At 44.9% G+C, this 10,764-nt stretch overlaps 1 long non-coding RNA gene across 1 annotated transcript; it reads left to right on the plus strand.

Annotated features, from left to right (window-relative positions):
- Window positions 1-467: 467 nt before the first annotated feature.
- On the plus strand, window positions 468-4,310 carry LOC115252137 (uncharacterized). The gene is made up of 4 exons (XR_003890580.1): window positions 468-498; window positions 1,749-1,862; window positions 3,536-3,649; window positions 4,253-4,310. It is a non-coding gene; the product is annotated as an uncharacterized lncRNA (long non-coding RNA).
- Window positions 4,311-10,764: the final 6,454 nt, after the last annotated feature.

The following is a 10,764-nucleotide window of genomic DNA, read 5'->3' on the forward strand; positions in this document are numbered from 1 at the left end:
TGCTCCTCCTGGACTCCAGGGCTGCAGAAATATGCCGCTTTTACAAGTCTTTCAAATCTGTCAAGCATCATAAATCTTATTTATTTAACTAAATTAAATAATGGTGGAGAATGGTGTCCGAAAAGCGTCTTTATTTCAAAGTGAACAAGAACAGTTCGGTCCGCGTTCACAGAGAGGCGGAGAGACCTCGAGAGAGTCCAAAACACGTCCGCTCGGAAAACTCTCAAAAATAGTCAAGCCACAGAAGTCAGGGTTTGGCGATGAGGCCGAAAACACTCCGCCGCTGGCAGACGGGAGTTCTGTCCTTAAATCTAACGGGAGATTGAAGAGAGACCGCAGGTGCGTGTGTCTGCGGGGCCAGCTGTGGCTGATGAGCGGCTCCTCCACGCCCCCTGCAGGTAGACACCAGCAACAACGGTCCCAGAAACTGGGAACCCAACAAACCAGTTTTTAAAAGTATTCCTTTCAGACTAAGCAGGAAGACTGAAGACCGACAAGGTGAGTGGAAACGAAGAGCATTATTGAAAAGAATTGACAGTTGTGTTTGGAGATAAAGTCAAGATTTGAATCAACTAGACTTCATATTTAGTTTTAGCACAAAGCATCATTATGCATTATAAATGAATAGTTCTTAATTAACTTTCTTATAGTCTGGCTTTAGTTATAGTTGAATAGTCTTTCTAAGTGAAGTTTAGTTTATTTTTCTGCTTTATGCGACTGATTCTAAAAGAACTTTAAACCCTCCCAGAATGCTTTAATGGTAGTAATATATACGCCATAAATCTGTTGATTAGGTTTTAAAAGTGAAAGTATTCTCTTCAGACAAAGCAGGAAGAGCGACATTTTTGTGACAGGTGAAAAGCTCTTAGAGTTATTAGAGTTGTTCAACAGTCCAGGTTCCAGCTGGATATTTTGGTATTACCTGTCAAACAACATCTAATCGTGGGCAAGTTAGCATCTCTCAGCCGGACCAAATTAAGACAATAAACTTTCAAAATAACTAAATAACTAAATCCACCCAGGATCACAGGACACCAACAGGATTTTGGGTTCATGTTGCACGTTTTCTCACAGTGGTTTATTGTTCTATGTTGTGGAACCACTGTGACAGAAATGCAGGAGTGGGTGTCATTTCTTTCATCTATTTTAAATAGAGCAGTGATCTTTGAGGACTTGCATCATAGAAATAATTGAAGGGGAACAAATGAGGGAAGTTAAAAAGTCCTGACTAGTATGTTTATGTAGCACCAAATAATTTAGTGGCTGAGCTGAAGACAGTCCTTTCACCATGTTGGCCTGTGGACAACCAGTGTTGTCGGCCCGATGGACCAGCGTCCCCGTCGTTGCCGGACCACCGTTGGCCACCAGTTGGGTTTTGGGATCAAAGTGGGGGCGTTTCCTGTATCCGGTTCTCCTCACGGATCCATGACTACAACATGTTGCTGCAAGTGCAGAGACGTTTGCTCTGGAAAGAACTTTAGAGCACATTCAGTGCTGCAGGATGAGGGGCTGGAAAAGGTGCCAGTTCTTTTCTCACTGCAGGGAACAGTTAAAAAAAGCAGCTTAAACTCTGAAAACATGAAAATTATACAGAGACATCATTGATTGATTGATTCAGTTGTTATCCAGAATGGATTAGAAATGTTCCTGTTTGATAAAAACTCAGTGAATTGGGATTATTTAACTACAACCTCTACAGATTATTTACCTTCATCACAGTCTCATCACTATTTCTGATGTTTCCTCAGGATCGACGAGGACAGAGCAGAGTCCACAGTGCCCAGCTGGGAGTTCCTGAAGAGTGACCAGTCCAAAGGCTACCCTTTAGATTTCGGTATTGGACCTCAAGGCTCACCTTTAAAGTAAGGTTTTCTGAACCACATAACTCTGCCTTAGAACATTTCACAACCATACAAAACATCATTTTGTAGGTATTAGCCTCTACTATCGTGAAAAATGAAATTAATGAAACGGTGCACCAACATGTCAGGCGTTCGCTCCCATTAACTCCCATGTTAATTTTAGTGTGGTAAATCTTTTAAAACTGAAAATTGCTTGTGTTTTTAACTGGTCATTTCTCCTACATGGGTTAACATCATCTCACAAAAATTCCTAGGCATACATTTTAAAGTTTCCCAACAATATCCACCATTGCAGAGTGCTCCAGCTCTCCATTTAGATACGGATGTCCCCCGCCTCCCCCGGGACATGGTCAAAGCTCTCCCGGAGGGGTGAGTTGAAGCTCCTTCTGACGGGAGACTCCGCCAGCGGTTCCAGCAGACCCTCACAACACGTTTGGGTCTGGCGGGTCTGTCCGGCATCCTTCCCCACCATCGGAGCCAACTCACCACCAGGTGGTGATCAGTTGACAGCTCCGCCCCCCTCTTCACCTGAGTGTCCAGAACATGCGGCCGCAAATCCGATGACGCGACCACAAAGTCGATCATCGATCTGCGGCCTAAGGCGTCCTGGTGCCAAGTGCACATGTGGACGCCTTTATGCCTGAACAAGATGTTTGTTATGGACAATCTGAGACGAGCACAGAAGTCCAATACCCTCCTGGGCTACCCCCTTATCGTGGTGGAGGGGTTTGCCTGTCCCAATGATCCTGGGAGCTCCGTTGTCTGGGGCTTTATGCCCCTGGTAGGGCCACCCATGGCAAACAGGTCCTAGGTGAGGGACCAGACAAAGCGTAGCCCAGGACCCCCTAATGAAGAAAAATAACATTGGTCTCAAGTTTCCTTTGCCCGGATGCGGGTCACCGGGGCCCCCTCCTGGAGCCAGGCCTGGGGCCGGGGCACGTTGGCGAGCGCCTGGTGGCCGGACCTCTGCCCATGGAGTCCGGCCGGGCACAGCCCGAAGAGGCAACATGGGACCCCCTTCCCGTGGGCTCACCACCTGCAGGAGGGGCCGGGGGGGTTGGGTGCATTGTGTGTTTGGTAGCGGCCGAAGGCAGGGACCTTGGCGGTCTGATCCCCGGCTGCATAAACTGGCTCTGGGGACATGGAATGTGACCTTTCTGGTGGGAAAGGAGCCTGAGCTGGTGCGCGAGGTTGAGAAGTTCCGACTAGATATAGTCGGCCTCACCTCGACGCACGGCAAGGGCTCTGGAACCAGTCTACTCGAGAGGGGTTGGACTCTCTACCACCCTGGAGTTGCCGATGGTGAGAGGCGACGGGCAGGGGTGGCAATTCTCGTTGCTCCCCGGCTCAGTGCCTGGATATTGGAGTTTACCCCGGTGGATGAGAGGTTAGCCTCCCTTCGCCTTCGGGTGGGGGGACGGATCCTGTGGCCCAAACAGCACTTCAGCGTATCCACCCTTTTTGGAGTCCTGAGAGGGAGTGCTGGAGAGTGCTCCTTCTGGGGGCTCCCTCCTCCTCCTGGGTGACTTCAATGCTCACGTCGGCAGCGACAGTGAGACCTGGAGAGGTGTGATTGGGAAGAACAGTGCAGTGAATTGGGATTATTTAACTAGAACCTCTACAGATTATTTACCTTCATCACAGTCTCATCACTATTTCTGATGTTTCCTCAGGATGGACGAGGACAGAGCAGAGTCCACAGTGCCCAGCAGGGTGTCCCTGAAGAGAGATAGGTCCAAACGCGAACATTTAAAGTTCGGTATTGGACCTCAAGGCTCACCTTTAAAGTAAGGTTTTCTGAACCACATAACTCTGCCTTAGAACATTTCACAACCATACAAAACATCATTTTGTGGGTATTAGCCTCTACTATCGTGGAAAATGAAATTCATCAGCTCTTTAAAATGAAACGGGGCAGAGTCCTTTCACCATGTTGGCCTGTGGAAAACCAGTGTTGTCGGCCCGATGGACCAGCGTCCCCGTCGTTGCCGGACCACCGTTGGCCACCAGTTGGATTTTGGGATCAAAGTGGGGGCGTTTCCTGTATCCGGTTCTCCTCACGGATCCATGACTACAACATGTTGCTGCAAGTGCAGAGACGTTTGCTCTGGAAAGAACTTTAGAGCACATTCAGTGCTGCAGGATGAGGGGCTGGAAAAGGTGCCAGTTCTTTTCTCACTGCAGGGAACAGTTAAAAAAAGCAGCTTAAACTCTGAAAACATGAAAATTATACAGATACATCATTGATTTATTGATTCAGTTGTTATCCAGAATGGATTAGAAATGTTCCTGTTTGATAAAAATGCAGTGAATTGGGATTATTTAACTACAACCTCTACAGATTATTTACCTTCATCACAGTCTCATCACTATTTCTGATGTTTCCTCAGGATGGACGAGGACAGAGCAGAGTCCACAGTGCCCAGCTGTGTGTCCCTGAAGAGTGACCACTCCAAAGGTTCAATAATAAACTTCAGAAATTCAGAGGAAATGTAAGAAAACTAAAGCATGATGATGTGTTTGTGTGGCACCCTTTACACTTTGGTATTGGAGCTCAAGGGTCACCTTTAAAGTAAGGTTTTCTGAACCACATAACTCTGCCTTAGAACATTTCACAACCATACAAAACATAATTTTGTAGGTATTAGCCTCCACTATCGTGAAAAATTAAATTAATGAAACAGTGCACCAACATGTCAGGCGTTCGCTCCCATTAACTCCCATGTTAATTTTAGTGTGGTAAATCTTTTAAAACTGAAAATTGCTTGTGTTTTTAACTGGTCATTTCTCCTACATGGGTTAACATCATCTCACAAAAATTCCTAGGCATATATTTTAAAGTTTCCCAACAATATCCATCATTGCAGAGTGCTCCAGCTCTCCATTTAGATACGGATGGGTAAGACATGGCAGGTCTGTGCAGCTTGTTCTGCCACACTGTTCCACCACATGTCATGAAAATTCATTAAAAAGTCTATTTATAAGGCTCCTGGTTCTAATAAACCCATAGACAACAATATCAGTCATTTCTAAATGGTTGAAATATGCTTTTGAATACGCGTGACCTCTGTGCTATTTAATGATCAGTTTCAGAGACCAGACGACTGTATTTGGAGCATAAATGGAGAACTTTTGTTCTATTCTATGAGTTTATATTCCTGATTTGGCACTTTTATTTTTAACATAAATTCACAATGAAGAAACGCCACTAAACACTTAGATCAAATACACTTTTCTCCAACTAAACGAGCTTGTTAGAACGTAAATAACTTTATATTTTTTGCTCAGTGTTCATTCAATCTTCAACTGTCAGAGCAAACTGAAAGTAGAAGTGAACGCAGCCTTTCTTAGGCGTTGCTAACGCCCAGTAGACATGTATAACCACTATTCCCATTTTTGACAGCTATCAGAAATGGTCTGCTTCCATTGGAGATTCCTCCTGTCCCGAGGGTGAAAAGAAACGGAGAACTGAACTGCAGACCGCCGACCTGAACAACAGCGTCTCACGTAAGCTTGTACATTTGTATTTATAAGATACTTTTGGGTCGGAATAAAGGAACAACTTGTGTATTTACAATGTGCAAGAGAAGATCCAGAGAGCTCTTGTTTGGTTCCACTGGAACCCCTGGACCCTCTTCAGACCTTCCTAAATGCTTAGACAGTATTTAGCAACATTTAGTCATTTAGTTCTGGAAAGTGTTAAAGAGCTGAAGGCAGGTGACCTTTACAGGACAATGGGTCTGCTGAGTATGAGGTGTTTGGAGAAGGTTTGATGTGTTTTTCTAAATATCATCCAGCTTTTACCAGCTGTTTAGTCCAAGCAAACTCTTGGAAGACATGGAAATGGTTGTTATATCCTAAATTAGATTGAAACCCAATGAAATAAAAGAATAGGTGTACATAAGAAGACATCACATTTCAAACTGACAGTGAGATGGGTCATTACCCGACTGTTGCTTCTATCATTCAAACATGACAGAATATTTTCCAGTTGAGGACATCTGTGTTACTGCTGTAGATGACAATTGTAAAAGGATTTAAAAGATTGTTTGTTTTAGAGGGTGGTGAACTGCAGGAGGTGATAGAAGGTCATAAGATGAGTCTGAAGAGAAGATGTGAACATGTGACTGAAGGAACTCATGAAGCAGGAAGTGGAACCCTGCTGAACAAGATCTACACTGAGCTCTACATCACTGAGGGACAAAGTGAGGAGGTGGACACACAACATGAGGTGAGACAGCTTGAGAGAACCTCCAAGAAGAACATCCAGGACACTCCAATCAAGTGCCAGGACATCTTCAAAGTCTTATCTGAGCAACAGAGACACATCAGAGTGGTTCTGACCAACGGTGTCGCCGGCGTTGGAAAAACCTTCTCAGTGCAGAAGTTCAGTCTGGACTGGGCAGAAGGTTTGGAGAACCAAGACATCAGTCTGGTGCTTCCGCTCTCATGCAGGGAGCTGAACTTGATCAGAGCTGAGCAGCACAGTCTTCTCTCACTGCTTCATGTTTTCCATCCAACATTACAGAAGATCAGAGCAGAAGATCTGACTGTCTGGAAACTTCTGTTCATCTTTGATGGCCTGGATGAAAGCAGATTTTCACTGGGTTTCAACAACCATCAGGTCATCTCTGATGTCACACAAGTATCGTCAGTTGAGGTGCTCCTGGTGAACCTCATCCAGGGGAACCTGCTTCCCTCAGCTCTCATCTGGATCACCTCCAGACCTGCAGCAGCCTATCAGATTCCTCCCTCGTGTGTTGACAGGATCACAGAAGTACGAGGCTTCACTGACTCCCAGAAGGAGGAGTACTTCAGGAGGAGGTTCAGTGATGAAGATCTGGCCAAGAGAATCATCTCACACATCAAGGCCTCCAGGAGCCTCCACATCATGTGTCTGATCCCAGTTTTCTGCTGGATCACTGCTATAGTTCTGGAGGACATGATGACCAGAGACCAGAGAGGAGAGCTGCCCCAAACCCTGACTGACCTCTACTCACACTTCCTGATGGTTCAGATAAAGAGGAAGAAGCAGAAGTATGAAGGAAAGCAGAGACCAGAGGAACTGACTAAGGCTGACAAAGAACTCCTTCTGAAGTTGGGTCGGCTGGCGTTTGAACATCTGAAGAAAGGAAACATCATGTTCTACTCAGAAGACCTGGAGCAATGTGGACTGGACGTCTCCGAGGTGTCGGTGTACTCAGGAGTTTGTACAGAGATCTTCAAGAGAGAGAGTGTGATCTTCCAGAAATCAGTCTACTGCTTTGTTCATCTGAGCATTCAGGAGTTTCTGGCTGCCGTCTACATGTTCCACCGTTACACCAGGAAAGACACAGTGGTTATAAGTCAGTTCCTAGAATATTCTGAACCAGTCACATCTCTTGATGACTTCCTCAGGAGAGCACTCATGAAATCTCTTGAAAGTAAAAATGGCCACCTGGACTTGTTTGTTCGCTTCCTTCATGGTCTCTCTCTGGAGTCCAATCAGAGGATCTTGGGTGGACTGTTGGATCAGAGGGACAGCCACCCAGAAACCATCCAGAAGGTCCTCAACAACCTGAAGGAGGAGAACAGTGGTGGAATCTCCCCAGACAGAAACATCAACATCTTCCACTGTCTGATGGAGATGAAGGATCAGTCAGTCCATCAGGAGATCCAAGAGTTCCTGAAGTCAGAGAAGAAATCAGAGAGGAGACTGTCAGAGATCCACTGTTCAGCTCTGGCCTACCTGCTGCAGATGTCAGAGGAGGTTCTGGATGAGCTGGACCTGCTGCATTACAAAACCTCAGAGGAGGGACGACGTCGCCTGATTCCAGCTGTGAGGAACTGCAGGAAGTTCGTGTAAGTAAAGATTTCTGGGGCCGGACATCAGCGTTTAAATCAAGCGAGTGGATCATGTCAGGCAGCAATACCCCCTCCAGTGGTCATTCCTTCAATTCTTTATTTCCATTGCAGCGTCCATAAATTAAAAACAATAACAATTCATCCAGAAATGTTCAACACTGGCTGGATATAAGTTCAAAGGTCAATCCAGACAAACCAACATAAGGCAGGAATAATAGGAGCCACAAGTTAACTGACTATCATGAAATTACTGTCATGTCATTAAATCACTTTTGTTTGTTTGTATACATCGTATTCTAACGACAGAAAAACACATTTTAACTAATGACACGTGACTATTTTGCTTCATTTGTTCAACGTAAAAACAGCCGGCCTCGTTGGTTTAAATGGGTGTTTTAGGTCTTTGTGGCGGTTCCGTTTGGAGCCTTTATGTGACCCACAAAGTTGTTTGACCCTTTCCACACCCGTTAGGTGGCAACTTCATCACTAGCAACAAAAGGTGCAGTGAAAATGATTTGAAGGGAAACAGGCAGATAGAACAGAAGCTGAGGGCAATCGATGCAACCAGAGACTCTGATGTCATCGATCGGATCGCTGAATTAAGACTTGACGCACGATCGTACAAATTGGATGAAATGCAAAATATCCAAAGAGCCGATATACAGATAAAAAGATGCACGTTTCTTTAAACCATTTGCTACAATCATTTTAAATATTGAGTAATTATGAGCTGTTCTAAAATAAGACAAATGTTTAGAATAATTCAGTTGCATTTCAGATCTGATGGTCGTTCAAACTGTTGCTCTACGGTGTTGAATTTAGCTTTTCCAGGAAATGAGCTACATTTGTGTTGAGGTAGATTCTCAGATAAGTTGATTAGAAATCCCAAAGTTTGACTCACTGTTTTTGTTTCATACACAACAGACTGTCTGATAGTTTTCTTTCAACGAGTCATTGGGAAGTTGTGGCCTCAGCAATGACGTCAAACCCTTCTCATCTACGGGAGCTGGACTTAAGCAGGAACAAAACCCTGGCAGATGCTGGAGTAAAGTTACTGTCTTCTGCAATGATGCATCCAAACTGCAGACTGGAGACGCTCAGGTCAGTCAGAGATGATCCAGTACTTTCCCAGGTGTAACTAGTTAGACAATAAATGTTTCCATGTTTGATCTTTGTTATAAACGTAGTGTTACAGTTCTCAGAAAAAAGACCACACAGGACAGATTTGCAGTATTAAATTGGTTGTGGAAATCTGTCCCATGTGAGGATGGTCATCAATGACTAGAAAGGAAGTATCAGTTGTAGATTTGTCTTGTTTTATTTTAGGCTGGCCACAAAACCGCCCAAACATTCAGACCAATCAAAAATGGTTCTTCCTGTCTTTTAAAGATCAGAAGGAAAACTAGAAACCCCAAAAAGAAAGCTGCTGCAGTGTGCCATGCCCCTTCTCTACTGAGAAAAGCCATCCCAAAAAAGAGAAAAGCCCAAGTGTGAAGTGAGCGCCCTGTTAAACCTTGGTACCGAAAGCCTGCAGTCATTCTCATCTTAGGTGGCTTCATTCCAGCCAGAAGCCCAAACCTGCCTCCCTCTTAAAGGGGCAGCAGGTCAGTCCAACCACAGAAACCTTCATGAAGATCTGAAGCTTTCAGCATCCACAATTGTTGCACCTCACTTCCATTGGAGTCCAAATCAGAAGTCAACAAGTTGATTCTACACCGATTCTAAACAATGCAACCATTTTAAAAAGGTTTCCATCCATAAGTTTTCACACATTTTTAGATAAATCTGTTTGTTCATCGCCTCCTTCTGTTGTAATGGTCATTAAAGAAAATGACCTTATTTGAGTTTTTCTCCTCACAAATATGACTTTCTATGAACGATGCAATAAATGCAGCTTGCAATCTAAGACAATATGGAAGTATGTGTATATAATAGTAGTGGAAGTAGCTCATAAAATAATACATTTGCTCTTCTCATCGAATCTTTCTATGTTATTAAAGAAAAACCTGCTCTTAGTCAACAACATCTCAGAGATCAACCAAAAATCCTAATTTTCTATAATATAATATAAACCAGTAGAGAAGACTCTTTCTGCAGAGACCCTGGTGGCAGGAATGCAGAAGTATCACCTGCTCAACTTGGAAGGTGGAGCAGAAACCACCAGCTGAGAAGGTCCTCAGCGAGAGGAAGTGGTGGAGAACCATGAAAGTTGCTAAGCTCCACCTCAGCTCCAGAGACGGGCTGAGGTGGAGCTGTGGCACCAGGTATCGCCCAGAAGAGCCTCCAACAAACAAGCTCTTCTCTTGGGAGGAGAGGGCTTTGAATCTCAGCTCAGTGTGCTTGTCTCTAGTAGGTGGCAGCTGCACCTTTTCCTGAGGTCCTTGTTGATGCCCTGAGGGGAATTGATGCTCCTGCAATGTTTTCTGGCAGCATTGAGCTTGCAGTGGGGCAATCAAACACACTGTGGGGGGGCTCTCTTTCCTTCTCTCATCTGGAGAACAAGTGAGACCAGCTGCCAATCATTGTTGGAGAAATGTGCAGTCAGGGGAACTCTGCGTCCAGACTATAGCCACCCTTCCAGCATCCAGCAGTGTCTAAAACCTTTGATTTGGTTTCACCAGAGAGTGTAGGGATTGCAGGGTCGCTGCAGCATTGCCCACAAGCTATCAGGAGTGGGTCGCTTTGTCCCAACTCCTGACAAGAGTTGAGCTATTGAGAAATGTGGTCTCACAAACTTGGAAGGTATTTTGACCCACACACACTTTACATACGGTGTAGATCTTGTCCAACCGCCCTGAAAGAACCCAAAATAGGAACATACGGCAGATAAGCCGGTGCAGGACCAGAGGTTTGTTGCTTGTAAGCTGTGTTTTGCTCTGGTACATGTTGATTTTTATTTGTCTTCTCTCAAAATAATTGTTTTAGCCTAAGTGGCTGCAGTTTATCAGAGACCAGCTGTGATTCTGTGGCCTCAGCTCTGAAGTCCAACCTCTCCCATCTGAGGGTTCTGGACCTGAGCCACAACACGTTGCAGGATTCAGGAGTAAAGCGGCTCTGT

This window comes from Takifugu rubripes, chromosome 13 (assembly GCF_901000725.2).
Source record: "Takifugu rubripes chromosome 13, fTakRub1.2, whole genome shotgun sequence".
NCBI lineage: Eukaryota > Metazoa > Chordata > Actinopteri > Tetraodontiformes > Tetraodontidae > Takifugu > Takifugu rubripes.